Source organism: Marmota marmota, unplaced genomic scaffold, assembly GCF_001458135.2.
Source record: "Marmota marmota marmota unplaced genomic scaffold, marMar, whole genome shotgun sequence".
NCBI lineage: Eukaryota > Metazoa > Chordata > Mammalia > Rodentia > Sciuridae > Marmota > Marmota marmota.
In genome coordinates, this window is record NW_025999900.1 from 43,603,771 (window position 1) to 43,619,319 (window position 15,549).

A 15,549-nucleotide genomic window follows, 5' to 3' on the forward strand; every position below is an offset into this window, starting at 1 on the left:
GGGGACACTGAGGAGGCTGCGGAACTTTCCTTCCCTCTCTCCCTTCGTTTGCCTTCCATCCCACACAGACTTGGCCCTAGATGGGCCCATGGGAGCCTCCTGCTCCTTACTCTGTCTTCTCTTCTTTCTCTTCCCCATCCCACTCCATCCCTCCCGCCAGAGTCTCTGGGTCTTCATACAGTGGGTCCTCATGAAGGAGATGAATTTGCTTTTTTGTTTTTAGTGTGAAGCAATCACAAGGCAGGAAGGCTTTTCTGACAGGTGAGGATGGGCAGGCATGAAGGGTACCAGTGCCATGGAGGGAAAGCGGAAAGCAGAGGAGCAACAGGACCCCAGGCTGAAAGGCCCTCGACTCCCCTTGGTTCACATTTCTGCTAACAAAACCCGACTGCAGCACCCAGCCGCGTATCTCCACGTGGCTGACACAGCCGAGTCCCTGAGGACTTCCCCAGCTCCTTCCCCATGGGATGACGCAGCCCACCCCACCTGGGGAGGGTTTCCACACCATCCACCAAAGGCCCTTGAGCAGAAAGTCTTAGAACACTGTCATCTTTAAGGTAAAGTGGGCAAGTGCTATGGATTGTGATATAGTTTGGATGTGAGGTGTCCCCCAAAAGTGCGCATGTGAGACAATGTAAGAAAGTTTAGAGGAGAAAGCATGGAGCCATAACCTTAATCCAACCAGCGAACCAATCCTCTGATGGGATTAAATAAGTGGGGCTATAGGCAGGTAGGGGGTGGCTAGAGGAGGTGGGCATTGGGGGCGTGCTTTTGGGGTATATATTTTGTATCTGATGAGTAGTCTCTCTCTCTCTCTCTCTCTCTCTCTCTCTCTCTCTCTCTCTCCCTGCTTTCTGATCATCATGTGAGTTGTTTCCCTCCACCATACTCTTCCACCATGATATTCTGCCTCACCTCTAGCCCTGAGGAATGGAGCTTACTGTCTATGGACTAAGACCTCTGAAACTGTGAGACCCCAAATAACCTTTTCCTCCTCAGCATTTGTTCTGGTTGGGTCTTTTAGTTACAGCAGTGAAAAAGCTGACTAAAACAGTCTGGATGTGGTTTGTCCCCCAGGGGTTCACACGTTGGAGGTTTGGTCCTCAGTGTGGTGGTGTTGAGGTGATGGACCTTTAAGAGGTGGGGCCTAGTGAGAGGTCATTAGGACAATGGGGACGCTGCCCCAGAAGGAATGATATTCTTGTGAGATCCCAGTTAGTGTCCCTGAGCTGTTATAAAAGAACAAGACTGGCTCTTCCCCACTCTCTGGCTTCTGTCTCACCATGTCACCCCTCCCTCTCACACATACTCCACCATGAGGCCACCACATGATGGAACACAGCCAAGGGGACCCTGAGCAGAGGTAAAACTGGTGGAGCAGACCAATCTCGGACGTCCAGTCTCTAAAACTTTGTTCTTTATACACTACCCAGTCAGCTATTTTGCTATGAAAATGGAAAACAACTCTAATATAGTAAGAATAAGCCACAAGGGTGGAGACACATGGAAGATGGGTAGTAACATCACTCAATAGGCATTTCTCCTGTTTGGAGTCAGGTGTCATAATGGAAGGAAGAGACCAGATGAGTGTCCCAGGACATCCTGTGGAGCAGTAATTCTCAAATACTTTCTTGGGAGCTACCAGAGATTCATGAGTTTCTTCCATATAAACCAGTCCCTTGAAGTAGCAAGGGCAAAGAAATGATGGTATCTATACCTCTGTTTCTGGCATGGATGATAAAGGGGAAAATATATATATATTTTTTTTTCTATATTGTCAACATCTCTGACACCAAAATGTGGGTTCTCTACAACCAAGAAATTCTCCAGACACCAGACGGGTGTCCTACAGTTTACTCAATTTTGATTCTAACTACCTGGAATTAGCACAGAGCTTACAGGTTGAAGGCTCAGTCCGTAAGCCTGCCCTCACTTTAGATGCCAGTAGCAGGTAGCGGTTCTCAGGGCACCTGTTCTGCTGTTTAACTTGGCTACAAATCAAAGGCTCCCAGGATCCACTCCTCAGGTTTGATAATTTACTATAACAGCTCACGGAGTCCAGGGAAGCACTTGGCTATTACCAGTTTCCTGTAAAGGATACAATCAGGAGTAGCCAAACAGAAGAGATGCAAGGGCAAGGTCGGGGGAAAGGGAGCAGAGAGGTCCCATGCTCTCTCCAGGCACATCACCCTGCTGGCACCTCAGTGAGGTCACCACCATGGAAGCTCTCTGAACCTTATTGTGGAGGGTTTGGGGGAACTACTTAGGCATGATTGACTACGTCGTTGGTATTTAAGTCCACTTCCAGCCCCTCTGCCCTCCTCAGAGGTCTAGAGAATGGAGCTAAACATTTCAACTCTCTCATCTCATGGTTGGTTCCTCTGGCAGCCAGCTACCACCTTCCAGTAGTCATTCATTAGGATGAACTCAGGTGTGGTTGAAAGGGATTTATTATGAATAGCAAAAGACACCGTTTCACTCCTATTACTCATAAAATCCAAAATGTTTAAGTTACTCTGCACCAGGAACCAAGGACAAAGGCCAAATATATATTTCTTGTATGTCACAAAAATCACAGATGATAACATTTCACAGGAAACAGTGCCTTTCTTCCATCTCTCCCTGTACATTCCTTTTGCAACATCTGAACATATGAGTAGAGCAGACAAATGATCCATGAGATCTCTTGTCAACCAAAGTAATGTGAGCTCTGTTTCAGAGGCATTTCTGAATTACGTCCCAAGCTGGAGCTCTCGCAGCTCCCTGTGAAAACTGAGGGGTTCTGCCACATTACTGTTTCTCACTTCCAGTCCCTCGAGAGGGAGAGCTAAAGAAGATGCAGGTTGGGGATGGGGGTGTAGCTCAGTTGGTAGAGGACTCTCCTCACATGCACAAGGCCCTGGGTTCAACCCCAGCACCACACACACACACACAAAAGGAGGAGGAGGAGGAGGAGGAGAAGGAGGAGGAGGAGGAGGAGGACAACGACGACGACCTTGGACAACTTTAAGAAATGAGGTTAGATAAAGAGTGTTCATGTAGTGATTGTTCCTGGAGGGGGTTGCACTCTCTGAGGTCAATGATACTCATTATACCCACTTTATAGATGACAAACGCAGGCCCCATGACCTGGATGACTATGATGCAACTTATATTACTTGTTCTCCACCTAAAGCAAATGGGAAAGCATAAAATACATATGAAAGATCTGATTTCCGACTTTAGGTAACAGATACCACAGTACTGAGAAAGGATGCCATCACTCCAATTTTCTGCCTGGAGGTCTTTTCTAGACCACGGTAAACAGAAAGAGACAGAGAGAGATAGAGAAAGGGACCCCAAGCAAAGAATAGCAATCTTGTTGAATTCAGGAAACCAAGACTGGAGTTTAAGGAGGCTGGGGGCTCAAACGCCCCCGCCCAGAAACTTTCATTAGCATCCTCCATGAGACTGTTGATCAAGGAGATGTCAATTTCCAACTAGCCAGCAGAGTGGACCTAATTGACTACCAGGGGCATTAAGTAAAGACTCTGCAAAGGTAATGCCTTAATAATATGTCTAAGCTAGTTGTAGAGCAAAGCCTGCTCTAGATCTATTCTAACAAAGCATTAAAAAAGCACAGAAAGTATGAAGTGGATCAATGAGAAACTTGACAGTCTACCCAGACAAACTTCTCTCTTTAAGGGAAACAACATAATTCAGACAATCATGGAACATTCCAAATGTCTAAAACCCATTCAGAAATTACCAGGCCTTCAATGAAGCAAGAATGAGACCCATAAAAAGGATGGGAAAAAAGTCAACGAAAACAGATAAAGAAATAAGAGATGAACAAATAAGGGCATTAAAGTAGCGATTACACATACACTTAAAATCTTAAAGGAAAAGATGAATGCAATGAGGAGAGAAATCAAAGATATGAAAATGAGCTAAGTGGAACTTCTAGAAATTAATTATGTATTTGAAACAAAAAAATCTGTTGGACAGCTATTTAGCAGATTAGGCACCGCAGAGGAAAAAAGCTTATAAGACACAGCAATTGGAGCTGGTGATATGGCTCAGCGGTAGTGCGCTTGCCTCGTATGTGCAAGGTCCTGGGTTCGATCTTCAGCACCACATAGAAATAAATAAAATAAAGTTATAGTGTCCAACTACAACTACAAAAAATAGATATTAAAAAAAGACACAGCAATTAAAGAACTAAAGCTATGGCAATAGAAACCACAGAAATTGAAGAACATAAAAAAATGAAGTTTCTAAATATGCACACATACATGGATGCATACAGAGTCTGATCTGTGGGAAAATATCAGTGCAATCTGATATGATTGTATTAGGGGGAGATGGACTTGAAGAAAATTTCCAAATTTGATGTAAATTATATGCATGCAAGTCTAAGAAGTTCAGTAAACACCCAGCAGAACAAATACAATGAATAACAAACTAAGGCATATCATAATCTAATTTCTGAAAACCAGTATGAAAGAGAAAATAGTAAAGGTACCAGGCAAATGAGGTCTGTTACTTATGGAAGCAATAAGAATGACTAGGATTTTTTTGTTGTTGTTCAAAACCCTGCAAGTCAGAAGGCAACGAAAGAACATATTTATAGTACTAGAAAAAAGAAATTTGTCAACCTAGAATTCAAACTCTATTTTGTGTGTGTGTGTGTGTGTGTGTGTGTGTGTGTGTTAGTTTGCTTGCTTGTTTGTTGGAGCACTGGATTCTGAGTCCACTCACGGTCAGCAGGAAAGAATGTGTGAGTCCTGCTAATGATGTCTGTCCTGAGCACAGCACAGGGAGGGGCTGGCATCCTTACATCAGACTGTGCAGCTCCCCATGATAATGGGAAGTTCAGAGAGCCACTGAGGCCCTTGTAAGAATTATTTAGCAGGCCATGAAGACTTCATTTATGTCCCAAGGATCTAAGAAAACAAAGCACACAGGACAAGCACCCTGTAGTGTTGACCATGAAAAAGACCAATAAGTTTGGGATCCAGGTGTTCGGGCAACTGTAGTAAGGGCTGCACCAGGCGAGATGAGGCTAGGTCAAGGGTGACTTGCCCGTGTGACTTCCAAGAAGTGTCAGGAACTTCACACTCTCCTTCTGATTTTCTGTAGGACCCACAATGGCCTAGAGACTGTTTTCTGCATTTGTTGTTGTTGTTATTGTATCAGGGATTGAACTCAGGGGCTCTTGACCACTGAGCCACATTCCCCCAGCCCTGTTTTGTATTTTATTTAGAGACAGGGTCTCACTGAGTTGCTTAGTGCCTCACTTTTGCTGAGGCTGGCTTTGAACTCGCAATCCTCCTGCCTCGGCCTCCTTAGCTGCTGGGATTACAGGCGTGCGCCACTGCACCTGGCTGTTTTCTGCATTTTAACAGAGATGGAGATCTAAGCTGCAGAAGCGTCAGCTGGCAAGAAAGACCTGTGCCAGTGTGTTAGTTGCCAGGGCTGCTGTAACAAAGTGCCACAAGCTAGGTGGCTTCAAATGATCACTCTATGTCAGTTCTGAAGCGAGGTGTTGGCAGGCCACACTCCCTATGAACTCTCCAGCGGGCGTCCTCTCTTGTCTCTAACCACTTCTTACAGCTGCAGGCGCTCATTGGCTTGCAGCGGGATGACTGCAATCTCCTCTTCCCCCTCCCTCTGTGTCTCTGTCTCCGGTCTCTTCTCTTCCTGTAAGGACTCTGGTCACATGGAATAGGGATCACCCTCGGGCAGTACAACTTCCACCTAATTACACCTGCAAAGACAGTTTCCAAATCAGGTCACCTCACAAGTACAAAGGGTTAGAACTTCCTGACTTTGGGGCGGGGGGAAGTGCTATTTGGTTCGGGATGCCAACCCAGGGCAGTCTTGGAAGGTGGGGAGGGCTATGTTGGAGTGACCCCAGAGATTCATGTTTTGTCCCACTGTGGCAACATGAGAGGTAGGGGTCCTAGTGGGAAGTCCTTAGGTCTCTGGGGTCTGCCCTTCCCTCCAAAGAAGGGATTAAGGTAGCTCTTGGGGAGGCCTGAGCTCTCGGAGAGGGAGTTTTTTAAAGATGGAACCCAACCCTGAATCCCTCTGTAGCTTCCTGTTCTGAGAAGTGGTGTCTTCCTCCCACATGTGCTTCTGCCAACTGTCACAGGTGTCCTCCCAAAGCCTGTGCCATGCTATTTGGACTTTCAGCTTCCAAAACTGTGAGCTAAATAAAACCCCTCTTCTTTATAAAGTTAGCCTGCCTCAGGTATTTTGTTGTAATGAAAAATGAACTAATACAAGGAAAGAAGAGCTCATCAGCGGAGACATAGTCAAGTCTGGAAGCCTCCCTCTGGTAAGAGCTGTGATCTTCTGTCTGCTGCCCCCTCCTCCCTTTCCCTCCAAGGAAGGGCCTTTCCAATGGGGCCTGTGCCAGGATGTCACAGCTCCTCTCTGGAACCAAAGTTATTGTGATGAGACAGAGGTGACCCCTGGTCCTAAAGATTTCTCCCAGCTGTAGAAGTAAATCATGAGGCACACATCGATGGTCATTGTGAACCTCAATAGCAAGGGAGTTGGGCGCTTGATTGGAATCATAGACTCATGGCTCTCAAACTGTGCAACCCTGGACAAGTGACTAAGCATCTCTGAATATCAGCTTCCTCTTCCATAAGGAGGACCTCACAATATTATTATCAGGATTAAGCCGCAGAGTGGAGAGTGGAATAAAGCAGGTGTGCTTTATGATCCCGATGGTGTCAGGTTAAGGCACCGGGCTCATCTCTTGGCTTTATCTGCACAAATAAAGGGATCCCAGAAACAGGGGGGAAACTAGAGCTGACGGGCCCAGCTTCCTCCCTGACCACCAGGAAGGGAAAAAAAGAAGACGGCAAATCAAAGGGCCATTTTAACTCATATCCTCTGCATTAATTTTCACAGTTAACTGCTGAACTGACTAAATTCTTTTCTTTTCTTAAGGACCTTTATAAATTCCATCATTAATAAAATCAGACATTCAATTAGAAGGAAACTCTGGTTGGTAGCTGATCATTTCCTCGATACCGTTCTCTCCCCTCGTTCTTTGTGGACTCCCTGGGTCTTCCCGGGCTTTCCCCTGCTGATGCTCCGTCTCCCATTTTCCCCTCCCCCCCCCCATGCCTGTCAGTGCCCCCAACAAAAGCCAGAGAGGAACACGGACCGATTCCATTAACCTCTGTCATTGCTTAAACCTCTCTCTTAATTAACATGAGTTAATATGATTAATCAAAATAATGAGACAAACCTATTAAATTAGGGGTCTCCTACGACAGGACTCTGCAGGAGCCGTGAAGGCAAGAGGCCAGGTGGGGGTGGCAAGTCCAGAGGCGAGGTGGGCGGGGAGCTGGGCTGTGGTGCCTGGTCCAGCTCCAGGCAGAGGAAGGCGCAGGGAGACGTGGGCAGTGGCTTGGAGAAACTGCCTTAGTGTCCAGGGTGCGAGCTCGTCTCAGCTCTTTCTAGTCAGTCTCCATACTTCTCTGGGGCCTGTCAGGGCCTTCTTCTTCACCACCCCAGCCTCTGCGTCCTTGGGATCCCTAGGAGGTGCTGTCCACCTCTGAAGCCTCCTCTCCCCGCTGAGGCCAGGCACCTTGACTCCAATCCCAGCCCTACCCCCTTCAGGTAAGAGACTTGGGAAGAATTCCTCACCCTCCTGAGCCTAGTGAGAGCCCCCTGGAAGAACAGGGATGTTCTTCCTGAGCCCAGATCACTGCTGGGAGGACTCAGATGCCAAGAGGAAGTGCCCGGCAGGGGACCGTCCACTGAGGACCCCGTTAGGCCAGCACAGGTTTCTTTTCCCTCTTCCCCTGGTATGGCTGGACAGCATCACGAGATCCTGTGATGATTTTCAGTTCTAAGCATTGCCCTGCGTCCTTGCAATGCAATTCACGGAGATGAGCAGACAGGCACAATGTTCAGGTCAGGTGCTGAAGTCAGTCAGCTGGGTCTTCTGGAACAAGGGCTGCCAACTCCCGGGTCACTGGGATTTCCATTGCCCTCAACCATGCGGCCAGGAATCCCTCAGTGCCCCAGGAGCTCCTTTCTCAAGTGAAGTCGATTCTCAGCAGTGGCAGAGCCCCCCACCCCCCGTGGCTCTGTGGCCTCCAGATTGCAAGTGGCTTTCTGGAAGTCCATTGGAAAGGGAGCGGTGTTTCTCCAAGGAGGGACACCTGATGTCTCACAGATGACTCGGCTCATCCTGGGAAGTTCCATTCCAACAAAACTGAGCCCTTGGAGTCTCTATGGAGCTACCTCGAGGGGCCAGTGGGGCAGCTGAGTGACCCACAGTCACTAACCTTTACGGATACATTGGATGGAGAGCAGAACTCTCACAAAATTCCCCAAGGAGGACCCTGTGTTGTCCCCATGACGCTCCACGGAATGATTTCCCTTTTCATCGGGAAGGAGATAGACAGACCCATAAAGGGGGTGGACTTTGAGGGTCCCTCCAGGAAATGTGGACACTTTCCCACAGACAGGCTGAATATCTGCAGCAAAGAGAAAATACAACATCTGAAAAGCCCTGCTGGGAGTCCTGTCCCCAGGATTCAGATTTTCTCTATGCTCTAGAAGAGAGTGATCAGATGACACTGCAGCCTCCAACTCTGCCCTGAAAGACCGCACGAGGGTCAGAATGTCCACTTCTCTACCAGCCCCCCCCCACTGAGCAGTCTCACAATTGCTCCTGAAGCGCTGGCTACGGACCCTCATCCAGCCATCACGGAACAAGCCAGTGCCCTCCGGGCCCAGAGCTGCTCAGCACTGAATGAGCCACAGTCAGACACAGGGCTGCAAACGGCGCCAGGTATGCCCGAGCCTGTTGGCACTGCACTTCACAGGGAAGAAAGCAGAGGGCAGGCGAGGCCCGGGGACTGGTTCCAGCTCCTGGTGTCCTGTGATGCCCACTTCACTATGGGTAAAAATTATTATATATACCCCAAATATCAATAGTAATAACAAAACAGGATCTCATTCAGGGACTGCGGGCAGCCTCAATTTTGATGGCTTTAGGACATCTGACAAGTCTCTGCCCTCAATGGCATGATCCAACCTTCCTCAACACCCCCCCCAACTTCCTCCTTACCAGGTGAGTTAGGGTCTCCCTGTTACAGTCTCCTAACACCCGTTGCTTTGTCTCCACAGCGTACTAGTGACTGGATGTGAGCATCCGTCTCCCTCCCTGGTGGGATGAATGAGGATTCTGGCTGTGGGATCCCTCCTCATGATTCAAAGTCAGGAAACCACAGAAGACGGGGAAGTTTCCAACACAGAATCCAGACGACTTTAAAATCTGAGCCTCTTAGCTCAGTAAGTGACTCTCTCACGTGACTAGAGGGGTCCTTATTATTATTAAATAAAGAGACATACTAGAAAGAGCCTTCAAAGATAGGGGCCCTGTGTGTGTGTGTGTGTGTGTGTGTGTGTGTGTGTGTTTGTGTGTGTCCCTTCCCTGGGACTTCCATATCCCATGCTCCCCGTGATTGGAACTGGGACTCCCATATCCCATGCTCCGAGTGATTGGAACCGTTAGTCATTCCCTAGGCCAGATTCCCAAGTCAGGTCCCCAGCTGGGCATGGGATATTTCCCAGAATCCACTGTGAGGTGCTACAGATCTCCACTGGCTAATGCAATGATCATTCCCATCCTTCTCCTAAGGTGCCCTTACTGCCTTCCACTATAGAGTCTGGAAAGCCAAGCACTTTATTTCTTAATCTCACCCATAGAGAGAGGTGGTGATGTGATCAGGTTTTGGTTATTGCAGTAGGTGAACTGCCAGAGGGATCGTAGGAAAACTAACTCCCTTAATTAAGAGACAGATGAGTAAGTTGCTTCTTCCTGCTTGGTTCTTTTTTTTTTTTTTTTTTACTTACATCATAACCATATGATATCTGGAGCCACATCAGCCATTCTATGACCTCGAGGCAATACAAATAAGGCAGAAAAGGCATCCCTCCAGGATGACAAAGATAGAAGAACCTAGATTCTTATTGTCATTTTGATAGTTGGTATATCTGGACTTCTTACTCAGTAAGTAATGAATATCCCCAAAGTTTAACCACTCTCTGATGGGCTTTCTATTACTTGCAACCAAAAGCATTCCTAATGAATAGAAATGCCTACATTTGTGTTTTAACTTAAAAGATTATCTTAAAAAATTAGTATTATTGTTTATCCGAAAGACTCCCTTACGTAACTGAATACTATTGTCATATTTCCGTACTCAGGTTTATTTTAATTAGAATTTTTTTTGGATACCAAGTAAGACCACAGGGATTCCTTCTTATTCAAATACTTCCTAATTGAACTCAGGAATTGAACAAAATTCAAATCGTCATTAAATAGGGCTCATTTCCCTTGCTATCTGAACTCGTGGTGTTTGCCTTTTGAAACTCAGAAACCAAACAGCTATGTGTAATTTTATATATCAGTTCTCATTCTATGGATTTGGGAACCAGTAGATTTGGACAATGAGGAATACATGTTCTTTGTCTCAGGTTGATGAATAAAAGAAGAGTGAGTAATTGAACATACGAATGATGCAATGTCTAAAGACAAACTCTGTTACTTCCCTACGACCCACACAGGCACCTATGTAGTAGGAATTGGAAAAGGAAAGGAATGGACCACACAAGGTCAAATAGGCAGGACAAGTTCAAAAAAAGGGAACGCAGCTGTGGGGAGGAGCATCCAGCTCTGGCTTACAATAGCCAATTGTTAAAATTTGGGGTATCTTGAGAGCTAGTTGTTAAACACAGCATTCAGAGTGGGATTCATGGTGAGAATGTGTCCATTGTGGAAATCAGCAACTGTGACAAATCAGGGCTTCTTTGTCCCCTCTCTCCTTTTCCTGGAGAGATGGTTGCCAGCTCACCGTTCTCCGTAACAGCCCGTGTTACAGCTGCCTTGTGAGTGGCAACTGCATTTTGGCAAACAAGCATCATCTCATCCATTAACTTAATGTTGACTTTTATTAGTTGGGTGCCTTTTTGTATTTAATTTGTAAATTGGGTTTGGTTTTATGATCCACGTAAGACACAGAAACATAGGAATGTGCACAGTCAGGGCTCTCTAGAGAAATGGAGCCAATGAGAGACAGAGAGAGATCTATAAGGAAATCGAACCTGGGAATTGGTTTGTGGGATTATGGAGGCCGAGGAGTCTCACAGCCCACCATCTTTGAGCTGGAGAACCAAGGATGCCCATCCGTAAGCCCCAGTTAGAGTGTGAGGCTTGAGAACCAGAGTGGGAGGGGGTCACTGGTGTAAGTCACAGAGTCCACGGCCCAAAACCAAGAGATCCAACGTCTGTGGGTAGGAGACAGTGGCTGTCTCAGCCCAAGAAGAATGAATCACCCTTCCTGTGTCTGTCAGATTTCTGTTACTGTAACAAACACCCGACACAATCAACTTATAAACAGGAAAGATTTATTTTGGCTCACGGTTTTGGAGACTTCCGCCATAGTGGCTTGGCTTTGTTGCTTTGGACCTGGAGAGGGCGCAGGGTAGAGGAAGCCCATTCACCTGATGGCTGGGCATGAGAGAGGGGAAGAGGCAGGACTGGGGACCCTGTGCTCCCTTCCAGGGTTCACCTCAAGTGGCTGAAAGGCCGCCCACTGGGCTCTAGCCCTTAAAGGTTCCATAGTGCCACAGGCTGGGGACAAAGCCCTGACACATGGGCCTTTGGGTCACTTATCCAAACCATCCTACCTCCTTTGCCTGTTTGTTCCAGGCCCTCAGCTGATTGGATGGTGCCTTCCCACATTTGCTTAATCTACTCATCAAATGCTGATATCTTCCGGGAAACATCCTCACAGATGTACCCAGAAATGATGTTTAGCCAGCTCTCTAGGTGTCCTTTATCCCACTTACGTTGACACATGCAAGTATCCATCACAGAGCGGACACCTACTTTTATGACGGTATTTATTCAGGCATGACTGTACTAACAATTATAAGTCAAAACTGAGTGAGAACAAGGATTCTTTCTATTTTCCCAAGTCTGAGAAGCACTGATTGCCATGGTCTGGAAATGGCTTCAGGGTGCTCCCCTGGAGTTCAGGCCTTGGGAGCCGGGTCTCCACTATGGCAATGTTAAAAGGTGTGGGGCCTTTAAGGGGTGGGGCTGAATGGAAGGCCCTTAGGTCACTGGAAATGCTGCCCTCAGAAGGAATTAAAGTATTTCTCATGGGAACTCGGGAGGGCTCTTGAGAAGGGAGTCTTATAAAGAGAAAGACTCTGGAGCCCTCTCCACTCTCTAACTTCCTGTCTCGCCATTTGATCTCACTCGCCTACCACTGTGAGGCCACCCATCATGAGGCCTTCCCTAGAGCCAAACAGGAGAACCCTTGAAGCCAAACAGCTTGAACCCTTGAACCCCCCCCCCCCCAAAGTGTGAGCTAAACAAACCCTTTTGCTTTGCATGTTTCCTAGCCTCAGATATTTTGCTAGAGCAACAGCAAGTGGATGACTTGCTGTTTTGCTAAAGTTAATAATAACAGACTGGCACCTAAGGCCCTCTAGGAGCGGATCCTAGGGCTGACTCTCCCCCTCTTGAACTCCCTGCCACAAACAAACGGGTCTCTCCCTGTCCTTCCGACACATTTCACAAGGATGCAGCATTTCGGTGAGATGGTAGGAATGGAAATGCAGTCCCTGACCCAGCAGCCCTCCCCTTTACCCCAGGCCTACCCATTCAACAACCTGACTTGAGCTCACTCTGTCCCATGGAGATGTCCCTCATTGCTCAGGGAACCATCCTTCTCTGTCCTTGCCATCTGGCGTGTCTAACTTTATCAAGTGATACCACTCACCTCCTGGACTAGAGGAGGCAGGAGAGTCTTATGGGTCCTCGGAGACCACTCGGCCAACCTCCTCCTCCTCCTTTCACTGACATACCCGTTTCCTCCTGTGCCACGAGGAAGACATCTGTTTCTTTTTCTTCCCAAGCCTTCGCCTCCACCAATGGTCTTAAGTACAGTCATTGCCACTTCCGGGGATCTGATCCATCCACTCTTTCTCGTGTTTCTCTTTGTGTCTTTGATCTTTCTCTTCTCTGAACTTTCCCCCTTAACCCTAGGTAGCCTCCTTTCTTAAAATACAATAATATATAACCACTGATAACCTCCAAAGATGCCTTCAAGTAGATGTAACAGAAAAACCAACTAAAATGGTTTAAAGAATCACAAAACGTAATATCTCACATTAATGAGCAGCCTGGAGGCAGGGCCATCTCCCAGGGCTGTTAGCATCACAGCTCAGCTCTTGGCCCTGTGACTGGCTTCTCTCAGGATGGCCATGTGGACACCAGCCGCAGCCAGGACCATGCATTCCCTTTTTCGGAACTACTGTTGCTTTCGTCAGTCTGATTGGGCCCCCGAGTCAAGGGTCCATCCCTGGACAATGAACCTAAGCTAGTAATTCCTGACCCAACCCATGGCAAAGAGGAATAGGACTGTGTGACTGGCTTAGTTCCGACAGCACCCACCCCCGAGACTCTAAGTCAAAAGGATTCACGGGGCTGGGGTGGGGACCATAACAAAGTCAGTGCTCTGTTGGGCAGCAAGAAGTGGGGGACCGAATCATAGAGGACGACCAACAGGTCCAGGGCTCCTCTTTCTCCTACTCCCAGCTGCTGACCTCTCCCCATCCCTCAGCTCCAATCTCCTTTCAGAAGCCATGACATTTGCTGCTCCAGTACCAGTGCATGCGATTGGCTCCCAGCCCTGACACTCCACCAAAACTGCTCTCACAAACATGGCCAGTGTCCTGAGGGGATCTCTGTAGCCTTTGACACCTCCACCCGCTTCTTGACCTCTCTCCACCCATCATTTTCTCCCACAACGTGTGCCCCATCATGCATCAAGTTTATTCCACAAACATTTTTGAGCACTTATCCTATGCCAGTTCAGTCTTCCCACACATGATGCTTTACAGATGACTCTTGAACGCTTGGCTTGCTCTTCCCATTTTTCACGGCAATCATCACAATAACGTCCCAACAGGTCCCCTGCCTCAGCCCCACTCGCTCAGCTAGCTGGCTTTCCTGCTCACAGGTGTGATCTTTCCGACTGCAAGCGTGATCATCACGTTCCCCTCTTACCTTCCCCTCTTCCTGGAGGAGGAAGCCCACATCCCCAGCACAGCATCCAAGAACCCAGGCAGTCAGCTCTTCCCACCTCCTCCCTGTCTGAAGCTTGTCCCTTCCCCCCTGATATCTGGAGCTCTGGGTATAATGGAGCAGTATCTCCCCAGCGCACCATGAGCCCTCCGAATTCGGAGCTTGGCTCACACTGCCCTCTTAGCTAGAATGCCCTCTCCAGCTTTTCGGCTGGGGAAAACCTTACTTGATTTTTTCCAAGACCAGGCTCCATGTCCCCTCCTTGGTGAAGTCTTCTCCAAGGCCAAATCAAGCATGTCCTCCCTGGGCCCAGAGCATTTTGTCTCGTCTGTCATGAGCCCTTCTTGAGGTGTGCCACGGTGTGGGTTCATACTGGTGAACTCCTGGCGGGAAAGGACTGGATGGAAATCACCATCTGTACTAAGGGGAGATACCCGGCGAGCACACCCCATATACGTGTGAAGAGTTAAACTGAAGTGTTCCTTTCAGGACCCTCATGGTCTGCTTAGGGAAGCTGAGGGTGACAGAGGAAGGGACACGGGGTGCTGTTGGGTGTATGCAGTCAGCGTTCTTCCACGACAAGCAGGGAAAATGGCTTTAATAAAAAGAGGGATTTTTTTTTTCCTTTTGTCTCACAAAATTGGAAACTCTTCAAGCGCAATTTCAGTCTAAAGGTTCAAGAAGTGCCATGGAGACTGGACTCCCGCTCTGCTCCTTCTCCGTTGGCTCCATCCTCTCAGAACACAAATGCCTGCCGACGAGTCTTCCTCAGCTAGCCACCACCCCCAGGCGCAGAACAGCGGGACAGAGAAAGCCTTTCCGTGGTCACTTAAGCAAAAGTCCCAAGATGTGTTCTGATCATGACTCCTGTCACGTGCAGTACCATGACGTCACAGGTCACATGCTCCCCTATAGGTCTGGGGCAGTCAGTTCCACAGAAACGTGTGGACTGAGAAAGGAGAAGGACGATACCCTTCAGAGTGACACCGTCCAATAGAACTTTCTGGGGCCATGGGGCTCTTCACACTGACATGAACGTGACAAGTGTCACTGTCGAACTAAACTTGAATTTGAACTTAATTAGCTTAGATTTAAGCTTGAATAGCTACGTGGAGCTCGTGGCTGCGGTTCCGGACAGCATAGCTCCAGGAGAGGGAAGGCCTAGAGGTCTGTCCTGTCCAGAATGTGCCCACCACCCGTGTCCACGGCGTCACAAGGAATGCAGGCGCCAGGGTGCCGTGAGCATGGTCTCCACCAGCCCTGGGGGGGTGGGTCTCAGCAGGCCTTGAAGGGGCTGTCAACCTGATGTTAGGAGTTCTGGCTGTCGGTAGGCCAGACGTGGGGCCTGGGAACCTGTGCTGTAAAGCACCCGAGGGATTGGGGTATCCGGCGCTGTTTGGGGTGTATTGAAGGCCACGGGGGGGGGGGGC